Genomic DNA, 12112 nt, shown 5'->3' with positions numbered 1-12112 from the left:
GTGTGTGTGTGTGTGTGTGTGTGTGTGTGTGTGTGTGTGTGTGTGTGTGTGTGTGTGTGTGTGTAAAATAGGCTCAAAGCCTGTACCTTGGGTGCAGGTAGCAATATCCTGAATCCCCTAGCTGCCACCACTTGTGAAAGCTTTTCAAATTTTTGCCTCATATTTTTATTCTGTTTCTCATAAAATCTGTGGTTTTCTGGCATTAATTCATTAAATAATGACAACCATTTGAATGTCAGACTTCATATTCTTCAGAAAGTACATGATAACACAAAACCTTTTATTCTAGCAATTTTCTAAGTTTATAAGATCAATATTTGAAATTTCTCCCAATTTTTGAGGCTGTATTCCCCTGTTATTGGCTTTGTCCAGGTTTCTTGAGCTAAAAGGTTGAGAGCTATGGTGATTATTGAATTCCCTGAATATGTTTGGGGGCTGTAGTCCCCCATTGTTGGCTTTGTCCAGGTGTTTTATGCTAAGAGGTTGAGAGCTACGGTGAGAACTAGATTCACTAAACGATAGCCATGTACATTTCAGTCTTCCTGTATTAGTTTCAAGGTGCAATTGATTTGGTGTAGTGGTATGTTGCTGTGACTGTAGTGCACAGGGTCCTGGGTTCAAGTCTTGGCAGTGAAATGCATGGTGGCAACACAACATTTTATTCTAGCAACTTTCCAAGATTATACAAGCAATGTTTAAAATGTGTCCCTGATTTTTGGGCTTTTTCCCCCAATAAATGTTCTCTTTTTCCAGATTTCTTGTGCTGCAAAGTTGAGAGATACAGTTGAGTGGATTTTGCAAGGAGCTGAGAGCTTCAGGGGAAGAGATGTTTAGTGCTGCTTATGCTGAGGAGGCTTACATTGTTAATAGCACAACAGGTAGTGTACTTAGCTTTGATGCAGAAGGCTGTGGGTTCTACTCCCACAGTATGTAGCTGCATTACAGATACTGTACTTTTAAATGGGGTGGCTGCTGCAATCCTGACAATGTCCTTTTTGGTGGAGATACCTCGTAACTATGAACCTGTTACCAGTTTGCCATCCATTCCCTATAGCAATATTTTCTAGCTTATCATATTTTAATGTAATTAGGCAATTTATTCCACTAGGGTAATAGGCACTTTATTTGTAGATGAAAGAATGAAATATATAGTTGTTTGCTAGCAGCAACCTCTTCATTAGTTACAGAGCTCTTTACTGTGGAATTATTTAGATGACTTTTACTTCTGGAGAGATTGTGCATATTTACTGATGCTGGTGAATTGTAGAAGTTTGAGTAGCCTTTTATGATGGAACTGTTCTGAACTGGGCAAATTTGTCATTATTGGTGCATGTATTTTCTTTCATTGTTTATTGAAAAAATGTTCAAAACAATAAAATCAAAATGTCCTCTAACAACTGTAGTGTATTATACAAGGAATATAATTTAATACAATCAGGAAGGTGTATCAAAGAACACATGTACATTTCATGTGCAAGGGACCTATGATTTGAAAACAGCCCAAAGTTAATCTTTATCTGCCACTGGCCAGATGTATTTTCTTTGACTGTGGGTTTCAGTGCTGTTTCAATGAATGTGAGTTTCAAGGGCAGAGAAATTTTAATGCTAAGTCTATTTTCATTGTGAGACTGCATTGCGTTGTTTAGCAGATGCCTATTAGTGTTTGTGCTGTGAAATGTCAAATAAAACTTTTAAATGAAATCCAAATCATCATAGAAGTAAAGCAGTATGCACATTAGTGTTTATGGTAAATAGGGTGAAATAGCCAATTAATGGGACATTGGAATGGCTGCAGGTGGGAGGCTCCATTTGACAATGATTTTTTGAGGGGGGGTGGGCAAACTCAGAAATCCCTGGCTGAACTATACCTCTCAATTGTCCAGATTTTCACAGAATTAATAGATTTTTGTATCTTATTTTTGGTTTGTTCCTCATAAAATTTGTGGTTTTCTGACAAATTATTTAGGAATTAAGTCACTAAATAATGATAGCCATTGAGTTTCAGACTTCATACCTTTCAGAAAAATGCATGCTAAAGCAAGACCTGCTAATCTAGCAACTGTCAAAGTTTATACAACAGCAATTTTTAGTACTGTTTGTATGATCTCCCAATATATTTGGCCTTGTCCAACTTTCTTGCATTAAGAGGTTGCAAGGTACCCACAAATAAATCTATTTATAGAATTAGGTATATCCAAACCTCTCAACTGTCCCCGATTTTTGGCTCAAAATGTTGCTCTCCCTCTAATAAATTCTTCAGCAAAATGGCAATTTTTGAAGAAAATGTAGAGGGTTTACAATTAGTAAATAATTGTAATGATCAGAGTTATAGATTATTTTTATTTTAGAAATGCATGTAGATTCTTTATTTTGTCAGCTGCTTAAGTTAACAGTACTAATATTAAAAACAGTGTCCCTTCTTGAACAGGTTTGCAGCTGTGTTGTGTGGCTAGTTTATATTTTTGCATCACGTTTGGTCTGTTTTTTCATAAAATTGTGATTTTCTGGCATATTAGTCGCAAATCATTAAAGATTGAATTTAGAAAATGAGACATTTGAGTTTCAGATTTCATACCCTTCAGAAAATTCATACTAATGCAAGACCTACTATTTTATTATCTTTCTAAGTTTATAAGAGCAATATTTAAAATATGTCCTTATTTTTGGGTCTTTGTCCCACTTCTATTTATGGCTTTGTCCAGATTTCTTGCTCTGAGGTTGAGAGGTATGACAAATGTATCAGGGCCATCACTGTCAGCCAGAGACATTTCAAATTGTGACATACTTGTTGCACCTCACTTCCCCATGTAGTGACTCTAGATGTGTCCAAGCAAGGCAAGGGGCAGTTATGCAGTGTAAGTGTGTAGAGTACCACCCCATCCATACTGTTGATTTATGCTTCTTATTATTCAGAAAATAGATATTGCAGTGCCTGTTGATCTATGTTTAAGTAGCAGTGCTTTAATGACCATCAGGTAAGCTTGTCTGAGATTGTACGATGCAAGTAAGCTTTAATAAGCATACTGTTAAAGAATTACCAACATTGAAAGCTTTTTTGTTGTTGCCATGCAGAGAATATTTTACATAACTAGATAACAGATAAGCCTTGGGTATTGAAATGTATATGACAGCATCTGTAATAATGGACAGGATTACAGTATTTTCAGAACCTCATTATGTTTGTTGGAGACTTGCAGTCATCTTTGCAGGCTTTACCCATAAACTAAACAGAATGCCACCAGTAAACTAAATAAAATGCCAATCTATCGTGTGGCCCATAACCTGTGCAGTAATTCTTTAAGCAATTTATCTTGAGCTTGTTTCTTTTTTTCTGTTCATTTTTTACTTTGATCATGTTTCCCCATGAAACAAGTAGATAGTTGCTGTCAGGCAGCAGGACTTTTTTGGATAAGAAGCATTTTTACAAGTGGGAGCATCACAGAGATTGCTACTTTCAGCATGTTACTTTGTACTTTTATAAAGCTGAATATAAATTATAATTAGAACTGCAGTGCAAGGAGAAGTGTTTTTTATACTTGATTTTGACTGGCATTCCAGTAATGTATTTAAAACGTAATTTAGTTTTTCATGCCTCACAACCTTTTTGTTTCCATCTAGATATTAAGTTGGCTGCCATATAGCCAATGCATTAAAATATTTTTTTTCTTCTATACTTTATTTTGTCTTCATTGGAATCTCATAATGATGGTTTGGCGCCTGGGGCAGCATATTTAATTAAAGTCCCAGTTTTTGCATTTTTGCGCATAGCTCCACCCATTTCTAGCTGGCCATGCCCCTTCCCATTTGGAACACCCATTCAGCTGTTTTCTGCAGCCCCCCCTTTGATTTGAAGTCACCAGCCACCACTGATTATGCTGTATGATCCATCTTTGCTCTATCTCCTCAGTCCTATTCTTCAGGTCACCTTCCCTAATGTTCTAAGACACCTTTTCCAAAACTAGGAATCTAAAAACATGATGAATACCTTCGGCTTCAACATGTTTAGCTAACGCACTAGTCTCTTTCTTGTTAATTATATCCCTCATATGTTATAAAATCCACTCCTTAAGCATTCTGTTAGTTTTCCCTACATAGAAAACTTTACAATATTGGCAAAAACTAGGTATATCACATTCCTTGTCCTGCAGTCCAAATAAAAATCCACCTCTATTCTGGTATCCTGTTCAGGATGCTGGAAAATTGACCCTGAAAAAATGTATCTGCGTGCTGTGCAGTTCCTACATGGGTATGTCCCTATTCTATTAGACAATTCCTTGGGTTTATTAACTGATGCTTTATAACATTTTTATTTATTTATTTATTTGTTTATTTGCAGTTTGTTTGCCAGGATAGTCTATTGGACCATGAAGAGCCCATTTTCAATGGAGTCCTGGGGAGAAAAGCTCCAGAATAGTACAGAAAATCAAAGTAAATACAGACAGTAAAGATTCATAATAGTAATACACAGAATGCAAAATACATACATAATAGTAGTACAGAGGATACAACTGATACATTACAAGATAAAAATTGTTAGAAGCAAACATTTTTTTTTATTCTTTGCTAGAGCTGTAGCTTATAGACACACTAGAAGTTCATTTACAGAGAGTAATAGCTTATGGAGGAAGAGTGAGGTAGGGGAAACTATGTAGGATGGGAACAAGAACATTCCCACTGTGAAGAAAGATATGAGTGCAGTAAGGATTTGAAGGCAGAGAGACTATTAGTGGTTCAGATGAGAGGTGGGAGAGAGTTCCAGTGTCGTGCTAGAGAAAAGGATAATAGATGTTTACCTGGTGGATGGGCAGGTTTGTGCAATTTTATTAGGTTTTGTGATTTAGACCTTAGACATCTGTTAGGTTGATGCATTTGGAAAGTAGAGGCAAGAGAAGGGCATAGAGAGGGGCTAAAAATAATTCTGTGAGTTTCGATCAGTTGATTATAGGTGAGATAGTTGGGTAGCTCATGCCAGTTCAGTTGATGTAGGGAGATACAGTGATGGGTAGAGGATCTTTGGCTGGTTGCAAACTTTGAAATTTTATAGTAGCAGGAGGCAAGTTTGGACTTGAGGGAAGATTGTAGACTAGTGAGCATAGAGGTTCCATAAAGGAGGGAAGGGATAAGGTATGTAGTAGGTAGAGCAAGCCCGGAGGAAGGAGAGATATAGCGACTGTGGTGGTAAAATAGGCCTAGTTTTTTATGTGTTTTTTTTTATATTTGCATGTATGTGGTAAAATAGGCCTAGTTTTTTATGTGTTTTTTTTTATATTTGCATGTATGTGGCTATCAAATTTTAGCTGATCATCAATGAGGACTCCTAATAATTTAGCGGTGTGGACTATTTCAAGGACAGTATTAATGTGGCTAGTGATAGAGAACGAGGTTTTGTCGAGGGAGGTGGCTCTAGATGGGGTAAATATTATTAGCTCGGTCTTGGTTGGATTGAGTGCCAAATGGTTGTCTAGCATCCATTGTTCAGTAGATGTGAAGGCATTCTGGGTTAATTTTGCTAAAGAGGAAGTAGAGGTAGTGGAGCACATTATTGTTGACTCATCAGCATACTGGATAAGGTTACAGTTAGGAATGGCATGGTGAAAGTCATTTATGAAGATACTGAAGAGTAGATAACCAGGAATTAAACCTTGGGGTACAACCTGTGGGACTGTTTAGGAAAGAAGAACTAGCTTTTTTTCCACTTGACTGCTTATTTTGTTGCCTGTTTGATAGGTAACTTGTGAACCAGTTGATAGAGTGGGACAGGTTAAGTTTAGAAAGTTTTGCAAAGAGAAGGCTTTAAGAGATGGTGTCAAAGGCCATTGAAAGGTCTAAAAGGAGGGTGGATACAATGTGACCAGTGTCATGGGCATTATTAACAATTTCCATGAAGGAGAGGAGGGCAGTTGTGGTGCTGTGGTCAGGTCGGAATCCATGTTGTGTGGGAGAGAGAAGGTTATTACTTAGAAGGTAGGGTAGAAGTTGTAGGTGGATGCATTTTTCAAGAAGTTTAGAAATGGGGGATAAGATAGCAATTGGTCAGAAGTTGGGGATGTCAGTGTTGTTTCCTCCTTTATGGAGTGGAATAATAAATGCTTTTTTTTCCAGAGCTGGGGGTCATGGCCCTCAGAGATTGATCTATTTATTAGTATGGAGATAGGATAGGCTATGGCATCTGCTGAAATTTTTAGGAAGTAGGAGGGTATCTCATCAGGGGCATTGGAACATGGTTTCAGTTTTAGAAGTAGTTTCTTTATGTTGGAGATGGGAATAGGTTTGATGGAGAAAGGAGCAGGTAGAGGGCTGAGGTAAGAGGATGAAAAAGGGGTGTGGGTAGGTGTGTATGGGGAAGAAGAGTTATTAGAGAATGATGATGTTAATTTAGTTATAGAGTCAGTGAAGAATGAGTTAAATTTGGAGGCTAGTTCTAAGTCGGAGGCATTTGGGTCTGGGCATGGGTTTTCTTTTTTACCTGGGTTAAGAAGAGAGGCAATTCCATTCCAGAATTTTTTTGGATTAGTATTATAGTTGGTTTGGAGTGTGGAAAAGTAGGCTTTACTATCTGAGGTGAAAAGTTTTTTTGGTTTGTTACGGAGCATTTTATATTCATTCAGGGATGTGCTGGTATTAGTTTTATGGAAGACCTTCCAGGCTTTATCTCGGAGCCGCATGACATGTAAGGTACACTTAGTAAGCCATGGTACGGGGTTGCTTTTTGTGCATTTTGTTTTCTATGGGGCAAAGGAATTAAGCAGGTGTAAGAAAGTTGTATTAAAGTAGGTGACAGCATTATCCAGAGACAGGGTTTTTAAAGGATTCCAATTTGTTCTTTTTAATACATCTGATAATTCATCAGGGTTAAAGTTTTTTAGGTACCAGGTAGAGGTATAGGTATGGGTTAGGTGTAGGGATAAGGGAAGCCGATGGGCAAAGGTAGGAAGGTGGTCACCTAGTGTGCCTGGAAGGATGCCGCTATTAGTGATATAATGGGGGTGTGAGACTAAGGTCCAGTCTAGGGTGCACCCAGAGAGGAAGTCTTTGGAAGGTCTGGAGGTTGAGGTAATGAGTTGAGAGAATGTATAAAGACTGATATTTATGGAGTTGTTAGGTGACTGAATTATGGCCCAATTAATGTTAACATTACCCAAAATTATGGTTTCATTCATAATGCTAGAAGAAACCCAGGAGAGAATGTCTTCCAGGATTGGGATATTGTCCCCAGGAGGGATATAAGGGGTGATAATACAGATAACTTTAAGGTTGTTCATGTGAAGAATTGCTGGAAATAGTTCAGCATTACCAAATTTGGGAATAGCTTTGGAGTATGGAATAATTAGGAGGTTGGAGGAGTAAAGTAGAGCTACTCCTCCCCCTTTTTTTGTGTGTTCTATATTTTCTAATGATAGAGTAGTTGGGTGGAATTAACTATGAATCTTGTATATGGGGTTTGAACTAGGTTTCAGAGATGGATAAAATGTCTGGTTGATTATGGTGAAGCCAAGTGTGGAGATTGGGGATTTTATTACATATGCTTTGGGCATTTAGAGCTGTGAATTGGAGGGACCTACCAGTGGGGTGGGAAGGATAGGATAGGGAGGTAGAGTTTTGTTAGGGGCAGGGTCCTAGGTTTGGGTCTATGTCACCAGAGATAAGAATAGAGATAAGGTGATGAATATGGTAAAAGAGGTGTTTAAATTGTTTAGTGTCTAATTTGTTGATTGTAAGCTTAGTTGAGATAGAGCTAGTGTAGAAGGGAGTAATGTTTGTGGGATTACTTAAGATTTTATAGGGGAAGAATATAGTATTGTTGATGAACTAAAGTCTGGGGGATATGCTGGATACAGGGGGTACATGCTGTATAAGGAGTGAGGTAGTAATGTGGTATGCGGGTGAGTGATTAGTATAGAGTGGTCTGGTGAGATAGTTGAGATACAGTAAGGTAAGAAGGAGTAGTATTTGTGTTGATAGTGTGACAAGTTTAAAGGACATGGTGTTCAATTAAGGATGCTTGGAGGTAGGGTTTGGTAAGAAAAAATTGGGGGTAGACTATTATTAGAATTGTATGCAAAAACAGTGTGGGAAGGTTGACAAGAGTTGAGGGGATTGGGTAGGAAGAGGAAGTTAGGTTATGGGTGTAGTCAATAATTTGATAGGGTAATGGTAGAGGTGGGTGGGATATATGTAAGTATAAGTATAGGGGTGCTGGGGGCAGGTGGGAATTGGGGGCAGGGTAGGGACGTGGAGTAAGCCTGCAGGGCAAATGGAGCGGGTAGAGCCAAAGGAAGGCAAATGTCAAAGAAAACAATCAGTAGGGTGTGAAAGTCTGAAGGCAAGTTTGTAGAGATGTATAAGAAGGTAAGATGCTTACAAAGGATAGAGTTGTAGGTAGATATATAGATAAAAGACAGTAGAAGAAAGTAAGAGGCTTACGAAGGATAGAGATGGGATGTTAGTAGAGTGATGTGTGGATAGGTAATCCTGGGACAATAGAGAGTGAGTGAGTGAGCAGTAAAAGAGATGTCTAGGAACTGTGTAAGGGAGATATGGTAAAGAGTGGGTAAAGGGATAGAGACAGCAAGATGATAGTGAAGCACCACCTAGTGGGCAGTCACTTTATTGCAGCAAAGTCCACTGAGGGGGATATCAGGTTAGGGGAAGGAGGGAGCTATCCTAGTTCAGGACAGAGGGTATAATAAAATAGAGGGAGTATGGGGTCATTTAAGAGAGAAAAGGGGGGTTTGGCTGCTGGCTAACCTGGCAGGGAAGCATGCTGTAACCTAGTAGTAGTTATGTACTACTTTTAATTGTTACAGATGGTTGTAGCAGTACACATACTTTCACCAAATTCCTTGCTGAGAATGACTCTCAGGGAGCAGATTTTTTTTTGTTTTTATTTTCCTTGTTTGTGGGCTCTAGTCATGGACTTCCAGTAGGGCACATTCAGGTGATTAGAGCAGGACAGGCAGGAACACGAGCTGGAACATGCAAGGAGAGAGAAAAATGTAGTGAGGCAAGCAGTACAGGAGTCTAGAGTTCACAAGCAAACAGTTTTAAACATACACAGTTAAGTGAGTAACTCCACCATGTACTCGATATCCTTACAATACTTTTACAAAAATATACTACTGCTGAACTTCTAAAAAAGACTATAGAAAGTCAGAGATAATAAAGTGAAAAACAGAAATAAGCTGTATGAGATCACTACTCTCTCTTCACGTTAATGCAGTGAGGGAACACCCTATGAAAGTGTATTTTAAGTGATTTTCTATTTGTGTATGAGAAATGTGGTATTGAATCAATAACCCCCTCCAGTTCCTTTGTAGCTCTGAGGATATTCCAATTTATCTTGAAGATCTCACAAAATAAGTTAATATTGCCCGCATAAGGTACTGGAAACCTGAGTTTTTCCATTGTTATACTACGTTCTGGGGCCATATACACTGGGTCACTAGAAAAATATGGTTTCCCTTTCCCTTTTCTTTCTTCATAAGTTTGTTTCATGCATAGATCTATCTCTGATTCATTATAGCCCCTACTTAAGAAGTCTTCTCTAAGTAGTAACATGACTTCATCTAGTTCTGCATCTCTATTAAGCAATCTGCTCATCCTTAGAAACTGCCCCTTCATCACATTTTTACTGACATGCCTGGGGTGCATACTGCTCTTGTGTAACAAGGAATTTCTCCTACTGGGTTTCTTATATAGCCCTGTTACTATCCCCCCTAAATCTAATTTCTTAACCAGGACATCCAAAAATTTAATTTGCTCATCAGAATGTTTATAGGTAAACCTTAAAAAAGATGTTGTGTTATGGAGGTACTCAATAAACCTTCTAAGCTTTTCTGGTGTATCCACCCACAGAAGGAACATGTCGTCCACAAAATGGACATACCATAGTATGTGATCTACAAACTCATTTCCATGTAAAAGGCACCTGTTCTCCCACTGTACCAAAGCTAGGTTGGTGTAGCTATGGGTACAGGCAGTGCCCATAGCTATGCCAACTTTCTGTAGATAAAAGTCCTCTTTAAATATAAAAACATTGTTCTCCAGAATAATCTCTATCAGACTACACAACAAGTTAATCTTTTCATTTGTGTAAGTCTGCTTCATACTTAGTAGACTCCTAATATTTTCTATTCCCCAATGGGTAGGTATCACTATGCCAACCTAGCTTTGGTACAGTGGGAGAATAGATGCCTTTTACATGGAAATAAGTTTGTAGATCACATACTATGGTATGTCTGTTTTATGGATGACATGTTCCTTCTGTGGGGTGATACACCAGAAAAGCTTAGAAGGTTTATTGAGTACCTCCATAACACAACATTTTTTTTAAGGTTTAGCTATAAACATTCTGATGAGCAAATTGAATTTTTGGATGTCCTGGTTAAGAAATCAGATTTAGGGGGAATAGTAATACTGTGGTGGTGCTGCTGCGGTAGCATTGTAGTCTCACAGTAAGACGCTGTTCGGTTCGATTCTCAGCTAAAGCATCTTCTGTGTGGAGACATGCGTAAATGGGCGTACCTTTGTTGAAGGTTGTGCGTCAGGGCTGGCAACTCGGCACATAAAAATCTACTGCCAATCATTAGCAGACCGGAGTTCTGCTGTGGCTACCCCTAACTGGGAAAAGCCAAAAGACACAACAACAAAAAAAAGTAACAGGGCTATATAGGAAACCCAGTAGGGGATATTCCCTGTTACGCAAGAGTAGTATGCACCCCAGGCATGTCAGTAAAAATGTGATGAAGGGGCAGTTTCTAAGGATGAGCATATTGCATAATAGAGATGCAGGACTAGATGAAGCCATGTTACTACTTAGAGAAGACTTCTTAAGTAGGGGCTATAATGAATCAGAGATAGATCTATGCATGAAACAAACTTATGAAGAAAGAAAAGGGAAAGGAAAACCATATAGGTTCATAGAATAGTACTAAGCTAACTGCCCTTGTGAGCCATTTTAAGCCTAGCTAATTATCCCTTGTGAGACTCAAACCCTGCACCTTGTGTTTATAAGGCAAACACCTTAACCATTAGGCCACCCACCAGTTTTTTTAGTGACCCAGTGTATATGGCCCCAGAACGTAGTATCACAATGAAAAACTTAGGTTTCCAGTACCTTATGCTGGCAATATTAACTTATTTTGTGAGATCTTCAAGAGAAATTGGAATATCCTTAGAGCTACAAAGGAATTGGAGGGTGTTATTGATTCAATGCCACATTTCTCATACACAAATAGAAAATCACTTAAAAGACAATTATGTTATAAAGCATCAGTTAATAAACCCAAGGAATTGTCTAATAGAATAGGAACATACCCAAGTAGAACCTGCACAGCATGCAGGTACCCTTTTTCAGAGTCAATTTTCCAGCATCCTGAACAGGATATCAGAAAAGAGGTGGATTTTTATTCGAACTGCAGGACAAGGAATGTGGTATACCTTAGTTTTTGCCAATACTGTAAAGTTTTCTACATAGGGAAAACTAACAGAATGCTTAAGGAGTGGATTTTAGAACATATGATGGATATAGCTAACAAGAAAGAGACTAGTGCGTTAGCTAAACATGTTGAAGCTGAGGGTATTCATCATGTTTTTAGATTCCTAGTTTTGGAAAAGGTGTCTGAGAACATTAGGGAAGGTGACCTGAAGAATAGGGCTGAGGAGATAGAACAGAGATGGTTCATACAGCTTAATGCTGATAAATACCCAGGGATCTATGAAATGGTGTCTCTAAAACCCTTTCTGAAAGCCAAACCACTTAAACTCTAGAAGCACTTTATAAATAATGAGGCTCATACTCACATAAATTGTAATAATGAATTATTATAAAAAGTTTTTGTTTTATTATATTATATATGAGTATTTGTGTATTGCCAATATGTCATGTATAACCTTTTTGCATTTTTAAATGAAATGTATTTTGTAATAGATTTATTGTTTTTAATTACTTTGCTAATTGATGCTGCTATTTGATTGGTCTTTTATAGTTTAAATTCTATGTGATAGTTAATGCGTTTTAGTCTGAGGAATGATCTGGCTGATTGCGAAAGTGCTTACTGTTTTTTTTACTTTATTAAATAAGTTTTCTTTCAACCATGGCATTTCGCATTCT

The sequence above is a fragment of the Protopterus annectens genome, chromosome 5.part0 (genome assembly GCF_019279795.1).
Source record: "Protopterus annectens isolate FY-2018-M chromosome 5.part0, PAN1.0, whole genome shotgun sequence".
Classification (NCBI taxonomy): domain Eukaryota; kingdom Metazoa; phylum Chordata; order Ceratodontiformes; family Protopteridae; genus Protopterus; species Protopterus annectens.
This window is presented reverse-complemented; position numbering follows the sequence as displayed.